At 41.6% G+C, this 7,646-nt stretch overlaps 2 long non-coding RNA genes across 2 annotated transcripts; one reads left to right on the top strand and one right to left on the bottom strand.

Moving 5' to 3' along the window:
- Window positions 1-1,453: 1,453 nt before the first annotated feature.
- LOC149457076 (uncharacterized) lies at window positions 1,454-1,954 on the bottom strand. Its single transcript, XR_016313752.1, has 2 exons — window positions 1,833-1,954; window positions 1,454-1,727 (listed from the first exon to the last, which is right to left on the bottom strand). It is a non-coding gene; the product is annotated as an uncharacterized LOC149457076 (long non-coding RNA).
- A 1,700-nt stretch (window positions 1,955-3,654) lies between these two features.
- On the top strand, window positions 3,655-4,155 carry LOC149457075 (uncharacterized). The gene is made up of 2 exons (XR_016313751.1): window positions 3,655-3,776; window positions 3,882-4,155. It is a non-coding gene; the product is annotated as an uncharacterized LOC149457075 (long non-coding RNA).
- Window positions 4,156-7,646: the final 3,491 nt, after the last annotated feature.

Genomic DNA, 7,646 nt, shown 5'->3' with positions numbered 1-7,646 from the left:
GAAAAAAAAAAATAGTTGATTGTTGGGGTTCACAAATGTACAAACTCTGTTTACAGCTGCTCAATATTCCAGTTTACCAAGTTTATCCTGTAAGGAAAGATGGAAGCTTGGAACTATAATGACATTAGTGAGTGGGAACCAGGGGCAGACTGACCATTTGGAAACTCGGGCACTGCCCGAGGGCCCGGGGTCAGTAGGGGGCCCCATGAGATTCCCCTGGTACCTTTTTCCATAGGCTTTTTTGAGTTTGGGAAAGGACACAGGGGCCTCATGATCCCGTATTGCCCGGGGGACCCATGAGTTGTCAGTCTGCCCCTGGTGGGAACCCAGAATAGCTCAGTGTAAGCCAAAAAGAAGTTAAGACACAGAGGAAACAGCCTAGTACTCAATCAACTACCTCCATCAGTCTTTAAATAAGAAAACAAGGATTTGAAAAGAAAATGAAGAATATTTTTGCTTAGAATAATTAAGACCCAACAAAAAGTAATCTGAAAGTGTAGACATCTGAGGAGTTGATTTACTAAAACTGGTGTACAAAATCTGGTGCAGCTGTGCATGGATGCCAATCAGCTTCTGACTTCAGTTTGCTCAACTAAGCTTTGATCAAATAAAAGCTGGAAGCTGATTGCTTTCTTTGTAGAGGTGCACCAAATTTTGCACTCTTCAGTTTTCGTATATCAACCCCAAAGAGACTTCCCTTTTACATAAGTAGATCCTGATTTTCCTGGAAACTATATTCAGAATGAGAGAAGAGACTGTGTTTGTGATTTTTTTATATTGAATCTATACAACTTGAAAGACAGAGTAGTGTTTATTCTGAGCAGATATCAAAATAAAACTTCATGTCTGTTCAAGAACCTGAAAGCTAGTGTTCTGAGAATGTACAATCTTCTGAACCAAGTTCTAAAGTTGCCAGAATAATTAGGCCTTCATGGAGACTCACTTATGTATCATTAGGCCATAGCACCCAAAACACTGTGATTGGTGCTCATCGAATAATCTAACCCCAAGTTCCCTATGCCAAATGCATAACCAATTGCTGACACCCTATCCCACACTCAATCAAATGTCAACAGAAATTGGTGGGATGTACCCCTTGAGTCCAAAACCTCTGTTCAGTTAATGGCTTGCTAATGTTGTGTGAAACTATCCTGTTGTCAGCCTATATTCTTCCATATGGGAGGACCAAAGTTTTTAAGTGGGTATGGGGAAGGGGGGGTGCAACCGCACAGTCTTGAAAATAAGGGATTGGTGGGAGAACGTTCTGGAAATAGGCAGTTGAGGAAGACTTTAAAGTGACATCCCACTGGTCAGAACCCGTTTTTCAGTGCCTAAGCATGGGCGCTGAACCTGTGGACCTTCAGCTGTTAAACAATATGATAGTGTGACAAGAACACACCTATCTGAAAAAGAAGTTTTCTAAGAGATCCACGCGGAGTAATATGAATTCAAATGAATTTAACAATACTTTATTTGATCACATAGATCATGGGGAGGTTAAACATAAGCACGGTGTACATATGAAAAAAATAAAATCATGTTTAAAAACACTTAGCGTCTTCAATTAAGGGTCATCTTAGCCAACAGAGCACCATATAAGGCAGAGTGGTGTAATGATGGAATAGTTATCCTGGATTTCCGTAGGTTTCCTGCTTAATATTTGTGTGAACCGTATATTCAGTAGGTGTGTTCCCAGTATAAATCAGGGACCTCCTGGAATGTACAAGCTGGAACACAAAAATACATGGTATGTATCTAGCAATATGGAAACCAAATCACATCCAAAATTTACCAGGCCTCCCTCCACAATAGTCAATGGATGCTGCTGTTACCTTCTCATAGGTGAGACTATCATACCCGCCTCTCAAATGTAGGGACTTCCTGGATAGCCACCCCAAATGGAACAGGGTCCACAGTACCAAATGATTCTGAGGATATATATAGAAAAAGATAATAAATGTGTAGAACATGGGCATCAGGTAATCCCGAAAACAAAACACACATAAAGATGTGGATATATTACCATCAATAAGGATCAAGAAGACTCCTGTCGACTTGAACTAAGATCAGGTCCTTGATGCTTTTCCAAAAATGCATATGGGGGTGAGGGACCAGGTATACACGATGCGTGGATTTCAAACACATATAGTGTGTATATAGCTTATAGCAGGCCGTAGATACCTGAATTTAATATACCCAGTAAAGGGTTTCCAAAAATTGCTCAATTTGAGAAGGTTATTTGCGGTTTTATAAGGATGTGGCTATGTCACAGCAAAAAATACCTGAATAGGATAGCATATGTATATATATATATATATATGTAGATTCTCCTCCTTAGAGGATTTCCAAAAAATTCCCCGAGTATACAGGGTAAATTAGGCCCATACAACATGCCCTATGAACACCATGTAGGCTCTGTAAATCTCAACAGCCGTAAGCTTTTAAATAACTTGCCACCGGTGGAAGATATATTTCCCTGAAGGATTGCCGTTTGCGAACCGCTGTGATAATAGCCCACTGGTAGTTCTCAAAAGGTCTTGGGCCTACCTAGCAGGGAGCTGTGACACCGCCGTTCCTTCCCGCCTCGTGGGCGCCGCACCCTGTGAAGACGCCGAGCGTAGTGACGTCAATACGTTGACGCGTTTCGTCCGCCAATCACCGCAGACTTCGTCAGAACTGGGAGGGGACTTCAATCCTTTGCCTTATATGGTGCACTAATTGCATACCAAAAAGTCTCCACCTCGCCATCTTGTGTTGAAAGAATATCACTACATTGGGAATATCCAAAAGTGAATTAAAACATATATATGTTTTAATTCACTTTTGGATATTCCCAATGTAGTGATATTCTTTCAACACAAGATGGCGAGGTGGAGACTTTTTGGTATGCAATTAGTGCACCATATAAGGCAAAGGATTGAAGTCCCCTCCCAGTTCTGACGAAGTCTGCGGTGATTGGCGGACGAAACGCGTCAACGTATTGACGTCACTACGCTCGGCGTCTTCACAGGGTGCGGCGCCCACAAGGCGGGAAGGAACGGCGGTGTCACAGCTCCCTGCTAGGTAGGCCCAAGACCTTTTGAGAACTACCAGTGGGCTATTATCACAGCGGTTCGCAAACGGCAATCCTTCAGGGAAATATATCTTCCACCGGTGGCAAGTTATTTAAAAGCTTACGGCTGTTGAGATTTACAGAGCCTACATGGTGTTCATAGGGCATGTTGTATGGGCCTAATTTACCCTGTATACTCGGGGAATTTTTTGGAAATCCTCTAAGGAGGAGAATCTACATATATATATATATATACATATGCTTTCCTATTCAGGTATTTTTTGCTGTGACATAGCCACATCCTTATAAAACCGCAAATAACCTTCTCAAATTGAGCAATTTTTGGAAACCCTTTACTGGGTATATTAAATTCAGGTATCTACGGCCTGCTATAAGCTATATACACACTATATGTGTTTGAAATCCACGCATCGTGTATACCTGGTCCCTCACCCCCATATGCATTTTTGGAAAAGCATCAAGGACCTGATCTTAGTTCAAGTCGACAGGAGTCTTCTTGATCCTTATTGATGGTAATATATCCACATCTTTATGTGTGTTTTGTTTTCGGGATTACCTGATGCCCATGTTCTACACATTTATTATCTTTTTCTATATATATCCTCAGAATCATTTGGTACTGTGGACCCTGTTCCATTTGGGGTGGCTATCCAGGAAGTCCCTACATTTGAGAGGCGGGTATGATAGTCTCACCTATGAGAAGGTAACAGCAGCATCCATTGACTATTGTGGAGGGAGGCCTGGTAAATTTTGGATGTGATTTGGTTTCCATATTGCTAGATACATACCATGTATTTTTGTGTTCCAGCTTGTACATTCCAGGAGGTCCCTGATTTATACTGGGAACACACCTACTGAATATACGGTTCACACAAATATTAAGCAGGAAACCTACGGAAATCCAGGATAACTATTCCATCATTACACCACTCTGCCTTATATGGTGCTCTGTTGGCTAAGATGACCCTTAATTGAAGACGCTAAGTGTTTTTAAACATGATTTTATTTTTTTCATATGTACACCGTGCTTATGTTTAACCTCCCCATGATCTATGTGATCAAATAAAGTATTGTTAAATTCATTTGAATTCATATTACTCCGCGTGGATCTCTTAGAAACCTTCTTTTTTAGATAGGTGTGTTCTTGTCACACTATCATATTGTTTAGTATGCTGTCCCCTGGGTTTATGTATCCACACTTGTACAAGTGAGTCGGAGAGGTGCTTATGACATTAACAATTAGTGTCATTTTTGGTGGCTTGCTTCTGCTTTATTGTTGTGACCTTCAGCTGTTGCAGAACTACAAATCCCATGAGGCATTGCAAGGCTGACAAGGTTACAAGCATGACTCCCAAAAGCAGAGGCATGATGGGACTTGTAGTTCTGCAACAGCTGGAGGGCCACAGGTTGAGCACCCATGGCCTAGAGACTAGTGCAGGAAAGCTGGTGCAGACATACCGATGAGGACTGAGGAGAACAGGAGATGCTTGATTGTAAGCGCCACATGACTTTTACAAGCAAGTTTCTTGTGCTACAATGACTGTCCATCAGATTTCTAGACTTATATTACCTTGCTGCAACACAGTATTACTGTAACATTAGCTATCTGTACATAAGGACCTAGAGTGATAGAATGTATTGCAAAGTCAAGGAAGGTCTGTCTGTTACATACAGGGTATAAAAACAGATAATTGCTTAACAGTAGTGTCTGTTGGATAAAGTGAATTGATTGAAAAAAAGATCTTGCACCTGTTATTATCTTTTGTTTATCTGTGTAGTACATTGTTTGCTACTTTGTTGTTTTGAAACTGACTACTGTGCAGTTCTTTAGGGCCCCAATGCAGACTTGTGAGCTTACAGCTTTCCTCTTAAAGTTCTCAAAGATCTACTAAACACATCCCGTGTACAGTTCATCATTATACAGTTTATTTCTGTAAACTTTCCAGCAAAGAATCTTTTCAATAAATCACACATTTGCTTGTATGATCTAATAACAGTGTGGAACACTCACTGAGCTGATAACACAATCAAGCAAGATCCTTAGACATACACAAAGTAGTAATACCACTCCAAATCGGTACATGCTTGCCCACAGCCATAGCTAGACGTGCTTTCAGCTTGCCAATGAAAAACCATATATAATAACATGAAATACAGAAATAAATAGAGTCAGACCTTTAAAAAGAGGTGGTGATGTCTAATGATGGGCTAAACACCCTCATGTTCGGTTCACGGTCGAAACATTCGAACATAATGAATGTTTGACCATAAACTTTGAACTTAATGCAAGTCTATGGGACTAAAACTTGTAAATTCAAAAGTGCCCATTTTGAAGGCAAGTTATTGGCCATGCCCTGAGGGACATGAATTCAGTAGAAAAAAAAATGTAAAAAAGTACCGTTTTTAAAGGGGCAGTCATTTTTCATTGCTTAAAAATGGAAAATGTATTTAAACATAATGCCTGGGGGTCCCTTTAAACTACCTGCAAAGTTGCACATTTGTACAATTTATAGAACCTGCTGCAGCAGACATTTTATTTATTTGGGGCAGCACAGTAGCTAAATGATTAGCACTTTGACCTGAATGTACTAGGGTCATTGGTTCAAATCCCTGCCACAGCACCTACTGCCTGGAGTTTTCATGTTCTCCCTGTGCCTACATGGGTTTCCTGCCACACTGGGACTTTTAAGGGGAACCCCACCCCCAAAAATGGGGGATAAAAAGTGTGGGGTCCCCCCTAAATTCCTACCAGACCCTTGAACCAAGCACAGGTCTGGCAGGGCAGGAGGGGGGCAATCACCCCCCTCCCTGCGGCTAACCAGGCTTCGTGCCCTCGGCATTGGGATGCTGTCCCCACAACCCTGGCCCAGTGTTTGTGGGGGTCTGCAGGCAGGGAGCTTATTATACCCCAGACTTTTGAAAAATTACTTTAACCACTTACCTACCACCCTATAGCAGATATACTGCTACAGGGCAGCCACTATGTGCAAAATCACATAAATATACATGATTTTGCAATTAGGTGAAGCTAGCTCCGCCCCATTGTTTACATGTGACCAGCAACTATCATACCTGTCATACTGCGGTGAGTGCTCGGCTGGTGTAGACTGGACGGCGGGCTTCGGGTTTTTTTCTTATTTTGGCAAGTCGGCGTTGTTGGGACAATGCTGGATGGAATGGATGGCATGATTGACAATGGATTACATCGATGGAATAATTTTTTTTCTTTTTGGGTTTTTATTACATTTAAGGACTTGTCAAAAACTTGCCAAGGGCACGTGGCCTAGTAAGCTGCAGGGAAGAGGAGGGTGCTTGATCACCCCCCCTTTCCTATCCTGCCATGCCTGTGCTCGGATCAAGGGTCTGGTAGGAATTTAGGGGGGACCCCACGATTCCCCCCATCTTCCCCCCCATTTATTATTGGTGGGGTTTTCCTTAAAAGTCCTACCAGGCCTAAAGGGCCTGGTATGGCTTTTAGGGGGAACCCCATGCACTTTTTTCCCCCATTATTGGGAGGTGGGGTTCCTCTTAAAAGTCCTACCAGGTATGGCTTTTAGGGGTACCCAAAAGAAAATGGGTGTGATACAAGAAGATACATCATAACACTGCAATGGAGGGATTTTTAGAGGCACAGGTCAAACCAATAGTATTGTAAAAGATAAAAACATTTTTTAGTAAACCATAATTTATTTATACAAAGTTAAAAAGACATATAATTACAAAATATGGTGGTAACACAAGCCATGGTGATACACTACCTCTTCTGACCCGGCTCATAACATCAGAGAATCTTCTTTCCCTATTGGGATTTTTATGTCAAGAAACTACCTCCTCACATTGAACTGGATTTGCTATTTTTGTATTCCCGTTTCATCCAAGTAAACATTGTGGATTAGGCATCTCCTTTGGTCACCCCTTCAGGGCCGTGGAGGGGTCTCTCCTGGAGGCTAATGGGACGGCGGCTGTCCTTCTCTTTTTCCTTTCATTCTTTCATTCATGGGAAGATTTTGGAGATATTGGCTACATCCACTTTATTAATGGTCTTAGTCAACTGGCGGGTTGTTTCATGTTCTCTGCCCAGGAGTGGGGCTATGTGTCATGCCCATAAAGCACTTCTGAAGAAGAGATTACCGTCGGTCTCGAAACGAAACACGTCAAGTGCAGATGCATACGTGATTCATCCACCTTTATTTACCTACTGTAAAATCATGCTTGATGTTACAGCCATATTTGTAATTATATGTCGTTTTAACTTTGTATAAATAAAATATGGTTTACTAAAAAAAAAAATTATCTTTTACAATTGGTTTGACTTGAGCCTCTAAAAATCCCACCAAAAAGAGGGTGTTTCCATTGTATTTAGGGGGTATCCCATGCACTTTAAAAAAAAAAATTGTTACGATGGGGTCACACTGCAGTGTAAGCAGCCTTATATAGTGTGGGGCGTAGGCTTGTGCATTGTGGTGTGATTGGCCATTGTGCTGTGATCAGGTGCATTGCTTTGGCCAACCATGGTTCCCACAATGCACTGTGAATGCCTTTACCCTAAAATGAACGCTCTTACCGTTTGTGT

Source organism: Staurois parvus, unplaced genomic scaffold, assembly GCF_062004578.1.
Source record: "Staurois parvus isolate SC_StPar_1 unplaced genomic scaffold, SC_StPar_1.0 ptg000336l, whole genome shotgun sequence".
Taxonomy (NCBI): Eukaryota; Metazoa; Chordata; class Amphibia; order Anura; family Ranidae; genus Staurois; species Staurois parvus.
This window is presented reverse-complemented; position numbering and strand designations above follow the sequence as displayed.